This window comes from Rattus norvegicus, chromosome 10, assembly GCF_036323735.1.
Source record: "Rattus norvegicus strain BN/NHsdMcwi chromosome 10, GRCr8, whole genome shotgun sequence".
Taxonomy (NCBI): Eukaryota; Metazoa; Chordata; class Mammalia; order Rodentia; family Muridae; genus Rattus; species Rattus norvegicus.
The window spans coordinates 23,038,378-23,060,295 of NC_086028.1; the positions used below are offsets into that span (position 1 = coordinate 23,038,378).

The 21,918-nt window shown below is 39.9% G+C and overlaps 1 pseudogene; it reads right to left on the minus strand.

Annotated features, from left to right (window-relative positions):
* LOC108352072 (uncharacterized) overlaps positions 1–21,918 on the minus strand; it is a 2,585,468-nt pseudogene that overhangs the window by 1,038,993 nt on the left and 1,524,557 nt on the right.

Sequence of the window (21,918 nt, forward strand, 5' to 3'; positions counted from 1 at the left end):
CAGGTGACAACGTCATAATGTGATAAATTACTGGATATAGCAAATACAATTAATATCTATAAGAAAAAACAAAGAGGAGATGATGATTCTACAGTTTTAATCTTTCCTCATTAAAAATTCCTTAATTTTACTATATTACAGTGAAAAGAATTACTGTTTGAAGGTGCAGACTTTATTTCATTTTTAAATTTATAACTACTCAGGAATTTGAATGGCTTTGGTATTTACCAAGAAACAAAACTGAATTTATTTACCTATTTTTTTTTTTAACACAAGACTACATGGTAGCCAGTTACTAACAATACTGGCTGACATTATCACAAGGGAAGAGCCTTGTTACAGCACTTATGAGGAGAGGTACAGTCGGCCAATTTCAAAAGCCACTTAACCAACTTATCTTCAGATAATGATTACCTATAATATAAAAGCTTTAAAATGAAGGTGGGAAAGATATAGTATTTTAATGTCTTCATCTCCTGGGAACTTAGTATGCTGAAGGAGGGGAAAAAACCTCTTGGGGATGCTTTTGGGCTGGCGTTGTATTTAAAGTCACTGAGGAGTATCTTCACTTTGTTTCACACTACAATGGAATGTGGCATTCCAAGTGGAGAAAGTTCAAGTTGATAGTTCTCTTTAATTAGTCTAATTTCATTCACAGATATCAAACGGAGAGAATGTGTTTGCTTCTTTGTACTTTTTAGTCTCCACCATGAAAGGTAAAATCATCTATGTCTTACAAAAGAAACTGGCTAAGAGTCAGTTTTAAGAGAGAGGCTACCATTTTGGTAGGCTGATTTTCTCATTATCATGTGGCTGCAAGAATATTGAACACATGGGAATACACAGAAACAGACAGACACACAGACACACAGAAGACACACAAAGAGAAAGAGAGACAGACAGAGACAGAGAGACAGACAGAGAGACAGAGATAGAGAGACTTAATATAACAAATGGAATAGAAATATAGAAATAAATATCTCCTTGCCAGAAAATCTAGGCATGTGTCTTAAACCATGGACAAGAAAACAAACAAACCCAGTACCAATAAAAGCTTTATTGGAAAACACACGTTTCTGGAAAGTCTGTCATATGTTTCCATGAATCCTGTATAAATCCTAAATAATTTTATTTACTATGAAAGAATACTGACAATCTTATCTTATAATTCTCAAGTAGATATTGGAAGAAGTAAAAAAAAATGTACTTTTCTTCCTAAAATCTAAGTAGTTTAAAATTAAGGTAAAAACTGTGTCTTCTCTGTACTGAGCAATCAGCAGGGTTCAACACTCTCAAACACAAGAGAAACACAAGACACTACACCCCACTTCTCAGATATTCTGTTTAACAGATGGATGTATTGGAAAATGGTAGAGGTTCAGGCAGATAAATCAACAGCCAAGTTATGCAATACATGCAAACGCAGATGATCACATCTGCAGATAGGAAGGGAAAAAAGAAGGCAGGAAGACTGGGAAAAGCCAGTACCTTCTCATCTTACAGGCAGACATTTTGGCTGCTTTTTAAGGACAAAGTCAACTTGTTCTGGGGACTCAAGTGCATTGGGATAACACAGTGTATAGTCACTAGTCATGGTGAACATTCTAAACTCTAAGTTAGTAGCTTAGAAATCTTCCCATACCTGTCTTCCTCTTATTTGGCAGTACATATAGAAAGTCCCTCTTTATAAAACCCAGCCATAAGACGTAGAAATAATGGTCCCAATTCCCCACCTTTCAGTATAAGTGCAGGAGGAACAGAAAAACAGACTTGTTTTGCACTAGCCATAAATACTCTCTTTCAGAAATAACGTTAAGTTAGGTATGTAGGTGGTGGTAGGTATCTGGGAGGAGAAAAATATGATAAAATATATTGTCTTGAGTTCTCAGATAAGGAATATGAAAATACAATAAATAAATACCCCTTTCTGGAAGAGGTCAGAGGAACTGTATTCAAGTTTTCTTGCCAACTTCTGGTCTGTTGGGAGTGGTGTAACTTTAAGGAGGGCAGGAATGATTGGAAGGATTTAGATCAGTGTGGGACTGCTCTTGAGAGGAAGCCTGGGATTTCTGCACCTCGCTCAGCCCTCTCTCTGTGTTTTCTTCCCCACTCCTGGAAGTGGTTCACTCATTGCACTACCTTTATTGTTATCTATGACCTCACCACCTAAACAATGGGGACCAGAGGTCATGAGCTGAAACTTCTGACCATTAAACTCATAACCTAATAAGCCTTCCTCCTTTAAGAGGCTGATCAACTAGGTATCCTTTTGTAGCAACCTGGATCTGACTGACACCAGACAATCAGGAGAAAGTGGTGGTACAGGAGAAAGTCTAGGAGGGACTCTGGCTGCACACTCTAGATCCAAGCACATTTCTATATGTTTGACATTCTTCCTTGAATTGTATGGAAAGATGAAAAGTTTCCCTGTCATTTCTCTCTTCCTTTCTAAGTAAGGTTCATCAACCCAGGGTTAATTAATTTGTTATGTGTTTCTTCTGCTAATTAGTCTTAGCCTGTTTTTGCTTTCTCCCTAGGCAGGAAAACCCTAAGACTGTTGGGGAAGCATTTCCTTTTCTTTGGTCACTTCCCTCCATGTTCGACCCTAGTATCCTCAGCAACCCAAAATGTTCTCAAGCAATGAAGGGCAGAAAGACTAGGCGAAACAGAGGCATCTTAAAATTACTTCAGAGTACACCTTTGCAAAACTCCCAGGAAATCCCCGGCTTGTCCAGGTGCCTTGGGGTCTGCTTTGGAAGTACCTTTCCTTCTCAACTCTTGTCTGGGGGCAAGTCCTCGCATGCCACAGGGCGCTCTTGCTGGTGACAATCCTGACCTTTATTAATTCAGGGCTGCTCAATCTCTACCACAGATCTGTCACTGCAGACAACTTGTCACACTGAGTCTGCAGAGAGAATGCTGAGCAGTTCACAGGCGATCACAATGGTTTACCAGAGAGAAAGATAATGATGATGGTGATGATGATGATGATGATGATGATGATGATGATGATGATGATGATGATGATGATGATGATAAAAACCATTCCAGGACCAAGCTAATTCCTTTCCTATATTTAAACACAGGCTAAATTGAAGTTGCACAGACAATCTCTCATGTGTCCCCCAGAGTTCTCAAGATGAATACCAGACTCTCCATGGGAATAGTTATACTATTCATATGCTTATATAAATTGGATTTCAAGAGTAAATTTCCTGGTTTGCCCTTTTTGGCTGAAATATGTCCCCTGTTGCATGGAAATGCAATAACGCAATGCAGTGTGTTTTTTAAACTGTGGAAAGTTGAAAAGGTTACATGCTGTGTGTGAGTTTTCTATTCTCAGAGTATATATACACACTCTGAGGGGGGAAAAAAAACGGCAAAAAAAATGTGTATAATTGAACCGATTCCTGTGTCTTTTGTTATCCCCACACTGGAGTTTTCTGGCAAAGAATGCATAAAAGTAACTTTGCAAAGCAACGGCAGTTTGTTTTGGTAAATTTCAATTGGCAATCATGACCCCAAGTTGTTTCAGTGCAGGAGACTAAAAATGAGAGGCGTGCACCCTTGGAGAGTAAGTTATTACACTTCAGCACTGGGGCTCAGAGCTGTTTAACCAATAAAGTCAGCTGTGACTCATTGGCATTTACTTAACATGGGTGTGGGGCTTTATAATTCCTTAACTGATCAGTCACAGTAAGGTGATTAGAAAATAGACATCTGCCACTGATTGTACTGTTACCGTGGAACTATTCCGAATGGTTTTATAACAATGGCCATGTTCAGTTTCAAATGTCTTAAGGTTTTAGTCACTTTTGTTAAAAGCTGGCCATGGAAGGTACTGGACAACTAAAATGTACACGTTTTTTAAGGGCTTATGAACTCGTGAGGGGTTACATTATCAAACTTGAGCATAGGAAGGATGCTGGCAAGATTTTCTCCTGATAGATCTATTTATTAAATCTATATCTACAGAGAAGCCAAGTTACCCAGCCCCAAAACTGGGTAGCAAGTCTTAATTCTTCCCTTCCTTGGTCAGTCAATATGAGTGTAATCTTGAGTTAGATACATACGCAAGAGAGGGAGACCAAAAATCTAATGCGTTTCATAGTTGCTAAGATAATATAAGGGTGTTTCTTTAAGTCATTGGATTAAATCTTTCTGTGGGACAAAAAAAATTAAAGTATTTAAATGTATAAATCTTTGAACTAAAAATGAAAAGTGTTTTTTTTTGTCTTAAAACTAAATATAACTGTGTGTGAGTATGTTTGTGTGTGAGAGAGAGAAAGGGGGAAGGGAGAGAGAAGAGAGGGGAGGGGAGGGGGAGAGGGGAGGGGAGGAGAAGGGGAGAGGGGGGAGGGGGAGAGGGGGAGAGGGAGAGGGAGACAGAGGGGGAGAGGGAGAGGGGGAGGGGAGGGGAGAGAGAAGGGGAGAGGGAGAGAGAGGGGGAGAGAGAGGGGGGGAGGGGAGGGGAGAGAGAGAGAGAGAGATTGAGAGAGAGAGAGAGAGAGAGAGAGAGAGAGAGAGAGAGAGAGAGAGAGGGAGAGGGAGAGAATGTGAACATGAGTGCAGATGCCCATGGAGACCACAGGATAAGCAGAGGCTGGAGTCACAGAGCATTTCAAGACACCTGATGTGGGTATTAAGAGCAGAATTCTGGTCCGTTGGATGACAGCAAGTTCTCTTCTTATTAATTCGTTTATGCAATCACTCCATCATTTTTTAAAGCTGGAAATGACTATTTAATTGGAATTTGTGGGAAAGAAAAATGGAAATGAAAGCTGTAAATCCAGGCAGGAGGAGGGAAGTGGAGAAAAACTTTTGAAATGAGGATCAGCAATAGAGGTCTGCAAGGAACTGCAGAAGATGGGCAGGGGGCAGGGATGCCGTCAGAGAAACCGTTGAAAAAGACCAGTGTGTCATTAAAAGCATGATTAGGATTTGGGCTGGGATCCTTCCCCCAAAAAGAAACAAAAGGAAACATTACCGGTTTTGATTACTACTTGGAAAAGTAGTCAGGAGTACAAGGAATGCAAGCCACTGAGGGGGGGGAAATCACATTTTAAAGAGATGATAAAAGTAAGGGCTGAGTGTTTATGCCTCTGTGTGTGTGTGTGTGTGTGTGTGTGTGTGTGTGTGTGTGTGTGTGTGTGTATGCGCGCGCACGCGCGCGCATACACACACACACAGGCGAGCATCTGTATTACTCTGTTGCTCTTCCAGCTCTACATATGGGGCAAAGGAATTTTCTACGGAAAGAACCCATGAGATGCTGATAGAGATGCACCAAGTACTGAGCACTTGTAAGGGAAGAGCTCCGAGCTCTTTTCATGAGTTACCCTTGCTTCCTCATCCTAGGCAAAAATTAGTCAGCCACGCACAGAAACAGGAAAAGCTTGTCACACAGACCTTCAGTTAGAGAGTAAATATTTATTCGTTCCAAAGCAACTGGACATGAAAACAATAGGTAACAGGCTAGGCAAGATGGCGGCACGTAGCTATTCTTACATGGAAGAAAAGGCTCTGTTTACAGAAGGGGAAGACTCGTAATCAGTCAGGAGGATTCTGAGACTCGATAAAAAGTATTTCTACCTGAGCCCCAGGAACTGAAAAGGCACAGCCTTATGCGATAGAAGTGTATGCTCTGAAGGAGCGAAGCAGAATTTTTTTTAAGTATTTTTGTACCTCCTTTTCCAAAATAATATAAAATAATAAAACCTAAATACTGAACACCTTTGCATGTTCAAGACCCTTGAGTTGTATTAGAAAAACAAACTCTTAAGAGTGTCAACAGGCTTGAACTTTTCTGAACCCAGACCAGATTCTCTTGTTTGAGGTTAGAAGAGCATGGGGCATAAACCTTTTGGGAGCTCTGTTCTTGCCCAGTAAAATAATAGACAAAGGGAAAGTCTCTTCCTCTGCCTGGCTCGAATAGGCTTAAATCAAGACCAGTAATCAAGATCCCTGAGAAATTGCTGTAAGTCTTGAAAAATGTAAGACTCCCATGACTTTCTTCATATTGTGAGATTCCCAAACCTGAGGAGTCTTTCAGGAATTTCTTGCCACTTTTCCAAACAAACAAAATAAGACCAAACAACGAAGCCAACAAACCCAATCCTTGTGCCCACTTTCTAGCTCTTAATCATTCGCTATCTTTTTAATATAGCGTGCCACCAGGTAAGAAGTATTTTTTATAAGGAATTTATAAGGGCTGTCCATATATCACAAAGCCAGAGGTCCTGACCCCAGCTCTATTCCCGCTCTCCAGTGCGCATCTGAGTATGACATTAATAATAATATCTAATTAATGGATCCCTATCCATTTTGTTGAAGGAGGCTGCACGGCACACTTCCAGAGTCACCGTTTTAGAATACTGAAAACTCAAGTCAATTTTTCATTGCCAAAGTCAAAGACGCTGGCGGCAGCCTCGTCCTCCACTCACTTGAAATTTCACTTGAGAAATTTCTCACCAAAGCAGAAACAAGGAAGAGTCATTTGGAACACATTCGCAAATAAATTTAAGAAAGTACCTTTAACTCTGACTTCTGGGGAGGCACTGGAAATGCTTTATTCTTCGCTAAATAAATATACCGTCAACTTTTTCAGGCAGTTTTGGTGATACATTCTCAAGACAGGATAATCAGGCATTAATATTAATATTGTTCATTGGAGGAGATGAGGTTAATAATGGGCTCTTATGGAAGCAAATGGCATTATCTAAAAAAGAGGTGTGAATCCACTGTTTGATAGTTCCAGAAATATGAAATTTAATTTTCCATAAAAGGAACCACTTTTATTATTCTTTTAAAATAAAGAGGAAACAAGCCATGCTTTTATTCATTGTACATACAATCTGATTTTTCTTAGAAATCTGTACTCATTTATTTCTGAGGGTATGTAAGTATATACATGTTTGTGTGCACATGAGTATGTCAGTTCGGGTGCCTTAAAGATCAAAGGGAAACTTTCTCTGTAGGTCTTTGCTTTCCAAATTCAGTCTTTTGTGCCTCCTTAGGGCAGGATTCCAGGATTGTGAGCTTCGGGGCTCTGTTCCCATCACTGCCTCCCATATCACATTATAGATGATGGGATAAAAACACATTATAACCTCAACTTTATGTGTGTTTGACGATTTCAACTCAGAAACTAACACTTGTGTGACAAGCACTTTACTGGCTAAGCCATATCATCAGCCCCTGATTTCTTTTTCTTTTTTTATTGGATATTTTATGTATTTACATTTCAATTGTTATCCCCTTTACTGGTTCTCCCCTCTCTTATATCCCCTCCCCCTGCTTCTCTGAGGATGCTCCTCCTCCCACACTCCCACTCCTACTTCACTGCCCCAGCATTCCCTACACTGGAGCATTGAGCCTTCACAGGACCAAGGGTCTCTCCTCCCATCGATGCCTGACAAGGTCGTCCTCTGCTACATATGCAGCTGGATGGGTCCCTCCATGTGTACTCAATAGTTGGTTGTTTAGTCTCTGGGAGCTCTGGTGGGCTCTGGTTGGTTGATATCATTGTTCTTCCTATGGGGTTGCAAACCCCTTCAGATCCTTCAGTCCTTTCTCTAACTCCTCCATTGGGATCCATGTGCTTGGTCCAGTGGTTAGCTACAAGCATCCTCATCTCAGGAGAAATCATACCAGGCTCCTATCAGCAAGCACTTCTTGACATCAACAATTGTGACTGTGTTTGGTGACTGCAAATCTCTGGATGGCCTTTCCTTCAGTCACTGCTCCATTCTTTGATCCTGTATTTCTGTGACTGTTTTGTTTCCCGCCTTCTAAGAAGGACAGAAGGATCCAGATTTTGGTCTTGTTCTTGAGTTTCATATGGTCTGTGAATTGAATCTTGAGAATTCCTAACTTTTGGGCTAATATCCATTTATCAGTGAATGCCTACCATTTGTGTTCTTTTGTGACTGGGTTACCTTACTCAGGACGATATTTTATAATTCCATCCATTTGCATAAGAATTTCATGAAGTCGTTGTTTTTAATAGCTGATTAGTACTCCATTGTGTAAATGCACCACATTTTCTATATCCGTTCCTTCATTGAAGGATATCTGGGTCCTTTCCAGCTTCTGGCTATTATAAATAAGTCTGCTAAGAACATAGTGGAGCACGTGTCCTTGCTATATGTTGGAGATCTTTTGGGTAATATGCTATGCCCAGGGTCCTAGCTGGTCCTAGCTAGGTATAGCTGGGTCCTCAGGTAGTACTATGTCCAATTCTCTGAGCAACCACCAGACCGATTTACAGAGTAGTTGTACCAGCTTACAAGCCCACCAACAATGGAGGAATGTTCCTCTTTCTCCACATCCTCACCAGCATAGACTACCACCTGATTTTTTGATCTTAGCCATTCTGACTGGTGTGAGGTGGACTCTCAGGATTGTTTTGATTTGCATTTCCCTGATGTCTAAGGATGTTGAACATTTCATTAGTTGCTTCTCAGCCATTTGGTATTCCTCAACTGAGAATTCTTTGTTCAATTCTGTGCCCATTTTTAATAGGTTTATTTGAGTCTCTAGAGTCTAACTTCTTGAGTTCTTTGTATATGTTAGATATTAGCCCTCTATCGGATGTAGGATTGGTAAAGACTTTTTTTCCCAATATGTTGGTTGTTGTTTTGTCCTAATGACAGTGTCCTTTGCCTTCCAGAATCTTTGCAATTTAATGAGGTTGAATTTGTCTATTGTTAATCTTAGAGCATAATCCATTGATGTTCTGATCAGGAAAATTTCCCCAGTGCCCAAGTATTCAAGGCTCTTCCCCACTTCCTCTTCTATTAATTTAAGTGTGTCTGGTTTTATGTGAAGATCCTTGATCCACTTGGATTTGAGCTTTGTACAGCGAGAGAAGAATGGATCAATTTGCATTCTTCTACATGCTGGCCACCAGTTGAACCAGCACCATTTGTTAAAAATGCTGTCCTTTTCCCACTGTATGGTTTTAGTTCCTTTGTCAAAATCGAGTGACCATAGGTATGTAGGTTCATTTCTGGGTCTTCATTTCTATTTCATTGATCTACCAGCCAGTCTTTGATCCAATACCATGCAGTTTTTATCAGAATTGCTCTGTAATACAACTTGAGGTCAGGGATGGTGATTCCCCAGAAGTTCTTTTATTGATGGGAATAGTCAACACCATCGGGGTATTTTGTTATTCCAAATGAATTTGCAAATCACTCCCTCTAACTTTATGTAGGATTGAGTTGGAATTTTGATGGGGATTGCATTGAATCTGTAGATTGCTTTTGGCTGGACAGCCCCTGATTTCAGATTACAATTTTAAAAAGTCTTAGGTTCAATTTTTATACTTTACCATGCACAGTTCAATTAATCGGGCATCTTAAAGTACTACTGTTTCGAGTATTGATATCTTTAAAAGTTAATTTAATTTGACTCAGATAGACCCCATTTAGCTTAAATAGGTAGGAATACCAATTCCCATAGGATATCGAAGACACAACAATCCCTCTAGTTAATAGTTGCCAAATGTGTTCAGAGCTAAAATTTATTATGTACAAACTTACAACACTTTAGCAATGATGAGACAATTGACTTGGTGCATTAAAAGGGTAGGCATATATTTTTAAAGAACAAGTATATGAATGATATAGAATTTTATAACATGCAGAGTCATTAAATAACAAGAGATTCGAAAATAATCCTGAAATTCACAAGGACCCCTGTGAAATTGTATCACATGCTTAATGATACAACATGGCTTAATTACAGATGCTCTATACATCTGGTATCTCCTGACTTCCCACACATACACAAATGCTCTGTACATACAATCTTTTCTTGATTAGGGACAACTAAAAGTCTCTTAATTGTATTTGTCAAAAACCATACTTTTATCTGGCAAACATACTATAACCTGAAAATACTGTCTATTGTAGATGTTGAGGGCAGAAGAACGGGAGTCATGTGATTCGCGTTCCTGCTAGGTTATGTGCTGAACCTCTGTTTCCATGTATAAGTTAGAACACTGATTATAGCAGAGCAGGACTGGAGGGTTAAATGAGAGAGCCAACATAACCGTTTTTTGTATGCTGCAAATACAAAGGGGCCACGAAGAGATCAGCGATCTCTATTTGAACATTCAGAGGGAATTTTAAGGTGATATAGCACCCGTCTGAGTCAACACTGTTCCGCTCCAACTGTAATTACCGTACAGTGTACACGGCATAATATTCTGACGGCTCCTTGAAAACAAGTGCACCCCTGACATTGCCCCTCTCTGTCAGCCTCATAATTGTACATTACAGAATATGAGGGTGGGAGCCGCTTACTGTTAAGCCAGCCTTTTGCACCTCATTAGAGTTCAGGCAACCAAAGAGCAGAGAGAACAGGCTTAGCAGGTATTGTCAATGCTTCAAGGGTCCTGGTGTCTGATGACACTGTGATTTTGGAAACCTTTGTGGATGGGAACTCAGGGAGGCAGAGTCAGGGCGGGGCTGGGAAGGGGGAAATGGGATGATAAAAGGCAGCTAAGTGGTTTCTAACTCTCAAGAGTGGGGGAACTTCAATGCTGTGTTTCTTTAGGCAGAATGTGCCTTTGTTCTTCAAAAGCCATCTAACTGAGCCTTTTACTTATGCAAATATGAAGCTGATACTCTCTTTGGAAATGGAGATGTGGCACTTAAGCTTGCAAACTGCTTCAAGAGGATCTGAAAGTTGTTTATTTGGGTTCTTTAAAAGAGAAAATGCCTCACCAAGGTGATTGCTTAACCTCTTTCTATGAGTGCTTAGACCTATGAAGAAAGGTGGTCAAAAAGATGGACACAGCTTTTTTCTGCGGGCAGAAGGACCTCCTATTTGTATCCAAACTCAGCCACATTCTTAAAAAGGAAGGGTGTGTGTGTGTGTGTGTGTGTGTGTGTGTGTGTGTGTGTGTGTGTGTGTGTGTGACTGTGCATGTGCACGCATGTAGCATGTAGAGCAGGGAACAATATTCAGGAGTTGGTTCCACCTATGTTTCAGAATCAAACTTACTATAGCTTTGCACGATAAGCACTTTTATCCACTGAGTCTTTCGTCTGACCGGCTAAACTCTAGGTTTTTCAAATCTTCCTGCTGCTTTTTCTCTTCTCCCTCCCTCCCTCCTTCCCTTCTTTCCTCCCTTTCTCTTTAGTTCTTTGCATAGTTGACCCCATTCTGCGTCAATTTCAACAGTCATGTGTGACGTATACCACTCCTTCATAAACTATTACCTCATCTGAAATCGAGAGGGAGCTTAAGTATGGATTTATTTGGAGCACAATAGGACAGCTATGGCACAGGATCTCCCAGTGTAGACTAGGTTAGACTATGTCGAAACCAGTTCATCCTGTCTCAGCTTCTCAGGACAGGAATTATACACGTGTTTCCAGTCCCATCCTCTGTGCACTGACTCTGATCATTTCCATCTCAGGTATCCTGCCTTGACAATTCTGAGAAGATTTCAACGAAGGCTCGAATTTGTTAACATGATAAATCGGAAGACTTAAGGTGATTCTGCCTCTCCCCACCTCATTGTATCATTCAGTAGGTTGCTTCCTGGGTGTAGAGACAGTGTTGGATCCATCATTCCTCATCCTCAAAGTCCAGAAGTGAACTCTCTGGTTTTGTTTCTTTGTTTGTTTGTTTTGTTTTATTTTCAAGAGGACCAATACATGTCCTCAAACTTACAGACTGTCTGCTTAATTTCTCTTAGTTTTCCCTTGGGTTATGTGCCCCATAGGCATGAAGTAGTGACATCAATGTGCAAAGTTCTCTTGTGGTTTTGTTTTAGGGTGCGTCTTTCTGGAGATCTGCCTTCATATACTACTGTAAGAAGTCTGATGTTTTCCTATTTAAGAAAACAATTACTTAGACTTTCTTCCCATTACACAGAAATGTATTTACAAGGCACTAATGATGTATGAAGAGAACTGCTATGTACAACTTATGGGTTACTGGCTATTGTAAACCTTTTACCTTGGCCTGTTTATCCACCCAGCCTCAATCCCCTTCCCTTCAACAGGAAGTAGGGTATCACAGTTGTATCATCTTGGAACACAGCTGGCCCTCCAGCAAAGGAACTCACATGACCAACCCTGTTATCTAGCCAAGGCTCTTAAATGAACTTGTAAAGAATGGAAACTCTCAATGGAGATACGCCCCGTTCCCCAACCTTATGGGCTAATCTAGTAGGACAGCTCTGAGACTTGGCTCAGAAAGCATCCCCAGGAAGTAAGATTACCTTAACTAGTGTAATTTTCCTTCCCAGAATTTCAGCTCCCAGAGTGCTGTCCCTAGGACCCTCAGCATGTTTAGCTGGGTCTGCACAGGACACCTTTCTGAGCAAAACTCAAAAAGGTGTTCCTATTTCTTTTTCTTCTCCTGTCTTTCAACTTCCTTCCTTCCTCCCTCTCTCCCTCCCTCCTTCCTTCTTCCTTCCTTTCTTCTTTCCTTCCCTTCCTTCCTTCCTTCCTTCCTTCCTTCCTTCCTTCCTTCCTTCCTTCCTTCCTTCCTTTCCTTCTCTCTTTAATAGTTTTGCTTGGCACAGCCTAAGCACTCATTTAAAGGCCCTTACTAAGGTCTCGGCTTTCTTCCTCTTGCTAACACTGCCCTCCTCACTGTGGCAGCCTGCCCACTGGCTGACCTCCACACTGCCTCTGCTCAGGCAGAATAGCTTTTGTTTCTTCTCTACTCTCCTCTTTCCTTCCAGGCAGTTACAGGATCTACAGCTTGCTTGCCCTGAGGTTTTCCTTTTAAATTCTAACACACTGTCCTCAAGCTTCTACTTGAGTCCATTTCTTGCCCTTGGGCTTCTGTTTCTGTTCTTCTTAAATTATTTCAGCTGCGAAACTAAGAATCTCCAAAGGGGACCCTGTCTTCCTGGGTATCTTAAGATGCCACTGCTGGGATTTTACAACATCTCCCATAATACTTCTTTCTTGCTGTAAGATTTTAGTGGCAAAGGATACGAACCCATTCCTGCACTGCTAGATTGGACATCACCCACATGGGGCAGAGACTACTACAAAATGTGAATGATACTGGAGAGAAAACACACAGCAAAAAGCAATAATCTTCTAAACTTCCTTCACATATGCACACTGTAAACATACAAAAACAGTCAACTTTATCCTAATATGCCATTCATTTCCTGGGGGGTCACATGGCTCAGCACCCTAAAAACTCCAAGGTAGGAAAAATACCAACTTTCCCAAACAAATTTTCTGATCTCTGAAGTGAAGATGGCCATTGAAACCAAAAAAACAAAAAAAACAAAAAAAAAACAAAAACAAACAAACAAAAAAACAAACAAACAAACAAAAAAAAACAACCAGTACCCAGCCCAGGGGAGAAAAAGGGAACACAGAAGGGAAACATAAAGAGTTTAAATATGACAGAAAACTGAAAAAAAAATGTCTATCTTATCTTTTGCCAAGGGGGGGAAACGAAGTTGTAATTACCCGGTTAGATAAAAGCTGTTGAATTTGTAGCAATGGAAATATTAAGACAAATTAAATACCAAGCTTATCTCTGCTCTGTGCTATCAATATTTTATACTAAACATCTGTTCCTTGTATCTCATCTCAGAAACGCTTCTACACTTTATCAGCTCAAGCACAGCTTTTCAAAGCAAATTAAGCTAAACCGTTTGCACTTAATCACTAATTGATCACAACATGCAGAATGCCACATATTGATCCGTAAGAGCCCCATTTTTCCCAATTCAGAAAGGCATATTGGAGGAGGCACTTGATTTACAATCAGAGTAAACTGGTTAGGCTTACACTTTTGACATGTTTTAAGTAGGAAGTATTTCAGCGATTAAATGGATGAAACGACGCACATTTTCAAGGAGAGATGAAAAATAGGCAGTTTCTAGAGTTTAATTCTAGGGTCTTAGAGCTGTGGGAGACCTGGAAGCTCACTGAGGAATGCCAAAGGGAATCTGGGAAATGTTTTAGACTATTCTATTTTAAGTCATTGTGTCACAATCACTGGGACATACTTGAAAATTATATATAAAGAAGCAACCTTTCTTGCTGAAACTTGGTCAAGGGCTATTACTCTGAGTCTGTTAGGCCATGAGTAGATTGGCCATCCATTTCTGATCTAATTCTTGAGCTCCATGTGACTGTCTTCAGGGCTTGGGAATTAACGTGAAGGGCTGAGCATATTGTGTGCATGGAACAAAATGAGGCGCTAGTACCCATACCAGACACTTACTGCCGCCTGGTCCACATATGGACACTCTGAAAGTAATCAAAATTTTACACTGTGTTCATTCCAGTATATGTGACCCAAGCATAAGTGACTTTCTAAGTGCATCTGGTCTCTTACCATCAGCTTTGAAGCTTCTATTCCTATCCACTTGATATAGGAAAAAAGTAGAAAAGAAGAAAAAGAATGGTGTGATGGTTTGTGTATGCTCAGCTCAGGGAGTTCTCATGGCACTAGATTAGAAGGTATGGTCTTGTTGGAGTAGGTGTGTCACTGTGGGTGTGGGCTATAAGATCCTCACCCTGGCTGCCTGCAAGTCAGTCTTCTATTAGCAGCCTTCAGATGAAGATGTAAAACTCTCAGCTCCTCCGAGACAATGTAGTCTAGATGTTGCCATGCTCTTGCCTTGATGATAATGGCCTGAACCGCTGAGCCTGTAAGCCAGTCCCAACTAAATGTTCTCCTTATGAGAGTTGCCCTGGTCATGGTGTCTGTTCACAGCAGTGAAACCCTAACTAGGACAAATGGGGACCAAGAGTAAGGATGCAACAGCTGTTTCTTGATTTTGCTTTCCAGACTACAATGAAAAACTTTCTGCCCGAGACAGCTCTTGAAAGCTCCAGAATTCCCTCAGATCTGGGCAAACTGGATCAGTTTGTAACCTATTCCCCAAGTTAAGACAGTGATTTTCTTTTATGCTATTCTTTGACTGGAGCCCTTATAGTTGTTTCATAAGAATATGTTGTGAGAGCCTGTAGCCATGAGCAGTGTATGTGTTGATGGGAGGATAATATCTCTCCGCTGTCTGGTAGTCTTACCTATTGTGTTACGGTTCGCCAGTCTCAACACAAGACTAAAGGAGGGTGAGGCATACTGCTCATCTCTGTTCGTAGAAATGTGTTAGAGGCTAACTCTGTGGCCTCTTTGCACTGCAACAACTTTCTTTAAAAAAAATCACAAAGAATGAGAAAATTTGTGTTTATTTCGGTCGTATATTTTTATGTTATTTTTAAAGGAAATCCGTCTAAAATATAACCTAAAGAAAGCCCAACTTCAATGCGTTTTGTGTCCATGGTGCATTGCTGTGTTTTGTGCCCATGGTGCATTGCTCAATTAAAATGCCTCTCATTCAGAGAGTTGAAATGTAAGTCAACTTGAGGAGTTCCCCCAAATCCCAGAGGAAGACCCCAGGGGAAAGGAGAGTGAGGGAGAGGGAGCAAGCCTTTAGGCTGAGAGGCTACAGATCTATTACACATTTCACTCTGAGACCCGGGGACTCTTTCTGCTCTCAGAGTTCCAACCAACTTCAAAGGGAGACTTGTGATCACAGAAATGGGATGAAATAATGGAACAAGAATAAAATTGGCCCTGTGTGAATTAGATTGCAAAGGCAGGAACCGGGCTTCATTTACCTAAGGAGCTAATGTTTAAATTAAAACCTTTGTACACCCTCTGTAGTTTGCTAAGCATCCAGGTTTGATGGTGACGACTATCCCAAAGAAACTTATGGAAATGATGGTGGGATGAGACAAAAGTGGGGGCTGTTTCCTTTACTGTATTCAACCGATTCCTCTACATATGTGCTTATGCGTCTATCTCTTTTCTTTCCTGCTCAGAGTGAACATAGAAATGACAATTAGAGGATGAGATATATATCATTCCTTTTTGGCCCTAAAGAGTTAGGGGGAGACTTTAGTATTTTTTTCCTCTTTTAAAATAAAGCCTGACTTTGAAGCCAGGATCTCTGAAATGAGTCATTGTAAATGTCCTTTGATGAACCAGTCTGTGTGAAGGGGAAGCAAAGGGAGGAGCAGCAGACTGACTGCAGCTAACATATCTCTTGGTGCTCTTTTAATATCCTCAGATGGCCTCAGATAATCAAGAGGTCAATCACAAATCCATCAAGGGGTCCTTGTCTCAAGGCGGTTCGTTTCCAACTTGTAAAAGCTTTCCCTCCAATAAGCCATTTAAATCAGTTAGCTAGAGACCAGTGAGTGGGGGCACGGGAAACAGAGGCTTTAGGGAGAAGCTCCCATCCAAGGGTGCAAACATTTCCAGTACAGAGCACACTTGCAGGATTTGTGGAACTGCCTTTAGAATGAACTTTATTCACTCCCGAAAAAATAATGTATATGTTGCATTTTATAGAAAGGAAAATAACATGTGAGAAATTTAAATTTGGGGCAGAGAGAGAGAGAGAGAGAGAGAGAGAGAGAGAGAGAGAGAGAGAGAGAGAGATCCTAAAGAAGAGAAGGGAAAACTCAGTTGTATTAAGTAACCTCTGAGTTATGAGTTGTCACCTCTGTTGGGTAGCAATACAGTGGCAGTTTTGCAAGTTGTACTAAATATCCCCTCAGGGATTCTATGCCTCTGGGGGGACATCTGTCTAAAAAAAAAAGAAAGAAAAAGAAAAAAGAAAAAAGGAAGGAGAGAAAAAATGAGTTTAGAAGCTGAGAAAGAATTGCTTACATAGGAAGCCATAGAGTCTGTGAAGGTTGTTCTGGGAAGGGTTGCTAGCCTGCTGCCCTCAGTTGAAGCACTTGGCAGCTTCAATCCTGCTAGGCTGGAAAGAAAGAGCCTTTTCCTTCCTCCCAGAGCATCCCTGACTTCAGATGGCGGGCCCCTTTTAAATTTTGGATGAGGTGTCAAATGAAATTTGACAGCTAACTGATAGGTTCAAATTCTCACAGGGCAGTCTATCCCTGAGGACACGAAAAACCAATTCACTGGCAGCCTGGCAAATCTTCAGCGATCCCTATCATTCTACATTCAGTTTGATGTGCAACCAACTGCTTTCTCTGGTGCGACACAGCACCTCTCATTAGATGGGCCCTCTCGTGACAAAGGGCAATGATTTCAGAAGACACATGTCATTCCCCAAAGTTCTCTGATATTTCAAAATTTATTTACTTATGGGCAAAACTGCAAATTGCCCATTAGTGTAATATCTGATCCCATGAGATACTTGGGGAGATTTGTTTTCTTTTTCTGTCACTTAGTATGTCATGTCAGTCAAAATTAGCATTAAAAATTCAAAATTGTATAGCTTCGAAAAATGGTAGGAAGTTTCTAATCCTGCGCACTTTATCTTTCCCTAATAAATGTGTCTGTGATTCTCTGTCAGTAGGACGCATGGTAATAAAAAATTAACTGAAACTTGCAGCAAGAAATATTGAGTTAGCCTTAAGCTCAATACCTTAAATACACAGGTAGACAGGGTTACATGTTGAATTCATTCAAACCTAGGCTTTATTCATCTCTACTGAGCCCATCGCAAGCAACTTGACTAAGTGGGGGAAAACATTATAACATTAACTCTTTCTTATCTGGGATTTCACTTTGTATGGCTTCAGTTTCCTAATGACAGATAATTATTGTTTGAAAACACTCAGTGGAAAATTGCAGGCATGATCTCTTCTTTGAAATTTTCTTTGAAAATTATGTCAGGTTCATAGTGGCAAAATAAAATCTTTGTTACATTCTGTCTTTCTTCTTGGAACATCATTTACCCCTTTGTCCTGTAGAAATGCTACTGCACTGTACACTTATCAGAAGTGTTTATGCTCAAGTATTTATTCTTTTTTTTAAAAATTTATCAAAACTTCTAATTTGGTCTTATCTAAGAGAGTCTATTAATAGATATAAGTATCATTAAATATAATTACATAAAACAGATACATTAAAATAAGATGAATGAAGAGAAGTGTAAGAGATAGAAGAAAAGAGCCTACATTTTTCTTGTAATATATATTATATATATTATATATGTACAATATACATATATATATAATATGTATGAGCAAACCTCATAGAAGCCTATCTGTTCTCCATGCTGTTAATCTATTATAGATTCTAATTTACAAATTAAATAGTATCATGCATATGTGTAAGAGAAATCAGAGTATAAATATATGTTAAAAATTCTATACACGTTCTCTTCTCTTCCCTGCTCTTCCTCTCTTCCATGTCCTTTCTCTCTACCCCCACCCCTTCCCTCCACGTGCTCATGGCCGGCCTTTCCTCTCCTCTCCTCTTCTTCTCTCATTAAACCTCTCCACGTGGAACCAAAAAAAAAATTCTATACATTTTCAGGCATCAAGTGTGGTCTTGGAATGTTTACTCTGAGGGTAAGGGACAAGCACGTTATACAGAACAAAGATATTGAAAGAGTTCAATTAAATATTGTCTCACATGAAGAAAGCACATACAAGAAATTATTAGTTTTGGAAATTTTGCCACATTTGGTCCCAATACAATGCAGACCTTACCAAGCAAGTTCCTCAAGTGGCCATTGGAAAACAGTCACTGTGTTTCATCACTGTCTCCCCTTTCACTTGAACTCCCTGCCATATTTTCTGAACTGACAACCAGAACAAGAGCATTAAGGAGAAAGGATTGCATTTTGTTTGTATTCTAGAACTTGGGGTCGGAAAACTTCCAGGTGTAACACTGTCTGTGCCTCTCCCATGATCAAATGACTGAAACTGTCCAGGGCTTCCTCCTTTCCTTTCCTAGAGTCTTCTTCTAAAAACGTGTGTGTTAGATAAGCCATGGGTTTGCCATTCTGGAATGTAAGGAAAGATAATGCCACCAGAGGTGAAGCTTTCATAGATCAAAAGGTGTTCCCGTCTCTGTACTTGGAGGGTCTCATTTTGAATAAAATAGTTGCAGAATAATTTCTTAAGGACCTATTCTAATGGGTAATCTATAGTGTAGATGAGAGGGACTGTAGACTAACAGAAGTTTGTACAAAACATAAAATAGCCGGGCAGTAAGAGCTTTGAGCAAAACAATGAAAATAATGGTAACATAAGGTGTCCTATTGAAGAAGAAAAACTGGCATTATTTTTCAATACATAGAAAACAAATATATCCAACTTACTATATAGTCAATAATATAATTTTGTGTTTAATATCAAATAAATAAGACCAAAGATATATGCCATCACATATCATTCTGCCAGTAGAGCAGTTTTTATGTATAGATTAGCAAATACTTATTGATCAGCTGTCACTTGATGTCTTTTATCCCTCGTAACACATTAGGAACAAGCTCTGTTGAATTTTCCAAGAGTTTTATATTCTAATGTAGTAAATAGGAGATAAGCGATAAGCAAATAATGCTACAGACAATTTTAAGGTGTTTCACATTATTATAAACAGATTAGAATAAGAAAGCATGGTGGTATGGGAACAGGGACAATAGACAGAATTTGGGCTAGGTGGACAGAATGTAAGCCTCATAGGAGCAAGTCTCTAAAAGAAGCGAGTGAACATGCCTACTTGGATAAGCCCAAATTTTAAGGTATTGTAACCTCCTCATTGAAATAGGGTGAATGGAAAGCCTGAAAATGGTATGGATAGTTTGCCTGGGTATTTTGTTGTTGTTATTGATGGTGGGGTTTTAATTTGCTTGTTTGCTTGTGTTTGCATTGTAGTTTGTGAGTAAAATAGGAAATTTCTACATTGGGCTGCTGAGCACAGAACTGACACTCACTTGAATTTTATGGGCGTTGACTGTGTATAATCTGAGCTAGGGTGACTGATGCAGGCATAGGTGAAGCACCTATTCAGGAAGCTTCTGTTGGGATTTAGGTGAGAGAAGGTGGTGGTAGTTGTGACTAAACTAATGGTTCTGAGTGGAAGGATAAGTGACTGCATTCTACCTGAATTCTGGTACTCGGGGTTGGAAAGTTCCCAAGAAGCTACATCTGAGTATGAAACCAGAGTAAGAATGAGTGATGGCTAAAGGTCCCAGAGGAAGAGTAACAGGAGACCGAATTTCAGCCTGTGCTAATAGACCCTCTGTTCTTCATGATATACTCATGGAGATCCATGAAGAAGTTGGGTGTTGAGTGTGAAGCTCAGGTTTGTGTAACAAATACAAAATTTGACATTGTCTTCTACCAAATACATTTACAGCTGTGATACTCGATGGGACGCTTAAGAAAAAATTCTAAACAAAGAGGAAAATAGGACCATAATCCATTTATTTTAGTATTAAGAAAGAATATAGCCAGGAATATAAAGAGTAATTGTGAAAGTAGGAAAACTGCCTGGGAATGTGCTTTCTGAAGTCATCAGTCTGGATGACACAAAGGATAAGAGAAAAGTTCAAGAAGGTTCTTAGGAGCCTTGGCATGGTTGGCCCAGTGGTGGGTTGAAATCCTCTTTTTCAGTCTTGGAGCAAGAAGTTGAGTCACAACCAATAAAATCACAATAGTGAGGAGCAATTTAGTAATTACAATAGAAGAGAAGTAAAGAAGTTGATAATATTAGTGGGAACATTGGGGAAATTGTTGGAAGGAATCCCTCAGTGTACTACTGAGGGAGTCAGGTTAAACAGGTATTAACTTTCCAGATAGCTATGATTAGTAGGTAGGAAGATAGACTAGGTGAGTGCAAATGCTAGCACATAGGTGATGTGCTTTGAGGATATTATTAGATCCTGGTGAATTCAGTTTTCTAAATGGGAGAAGAAGCAGTATCAGTAGCTGAGAGAGAGTGTGAAGAAGAAATATCGAGGGTTCATAAAAACTTGTCCAGGAGGTGGGAGACTCTTTAGAGCAGGAAATTAAACTATGAGTGTTTGCTTACTTGTCTTTTAAACATTTATTTATGTTTATGAGCATGTATGTTTGCTTTCATGTATGTATCTGTGTCACCTACATCCCTTGTTCTGAGGGAGGACAGAAGAGGACATCATATCCCCTCGTTTAGAAGGTTTAGAAGCTGATTGTAAGCTTCCATACAGATGCTGCAAACCAAACCTGAGTCCTCTTTCAGAGTAATAAATGCTCTTATCTGTTCAGTGGCTATGGTTTTGTTTTGTCAAACCGAAATGAGACAAGTCAGAGCAGGTGGGTGCTCCTGTCTCCTGCATTTAAACTTCATAGGTACACCACTGGTGTTGATAAGCAGAAAGGTGGCTGTTACAGGGTTGCGAGCTTATGATTCATTATGATGTGAGAGAAAAAAGAAAAAATGGAAGATTAGCAATGAGGTTATTATTCTTCGAATTTACCGTATAATTAATGTATGTAATGAAGACAGTGGGGACACTAAATGAGAAGCTGACACAATCCTCTGACTGTAGGTGCGAATGTTCAAGGAAGTCAACCCCCAGAGGGAGGAAATAGAATTATTGAAGTTGGAGATCAGAGGGTGGGCTTCAGAAAGCTAATATGGAAGTGTTGTAATTATTTGCACTGATGAGATATGAGGACAGAGCCTCAAGGCCTGACCTTGTGAAATTTAGAGCTAATAAAATTCTGGCCAAGCAGAGTTTAACAAATGAGGCTCTGTAGTGTATGGGGCATTTGCCACTAAGAACTAAAGCAAGAGTAGTGCTTGGGCAGAGTTGTGGTCTAACGATGTGAAAAAGATAACTTAGGAGAAGAAATGACCTAGGGTTTTTAAGCTAACAACACTAAGAAATGCTGGAAATGTAATTGGATGCCCTGAATTTCAAAACTGGAACTATTCAGGGAAAATGACAAAGTTTATTCTGTAGCTATTCTTGAAGACCAAGGACATTTTCTCATGTCCTACCATATTAGCAAAAATGAAAGAAGAGTTTAAGCACCACATCATTTGGATACAATAACTCAAATGTGATATCTATGCCAACAAATGTGTCACTGGCCTCTTATGCCTTTTACATTAATTCATTTTATACTGATAGATAAATTCTACTCTTAC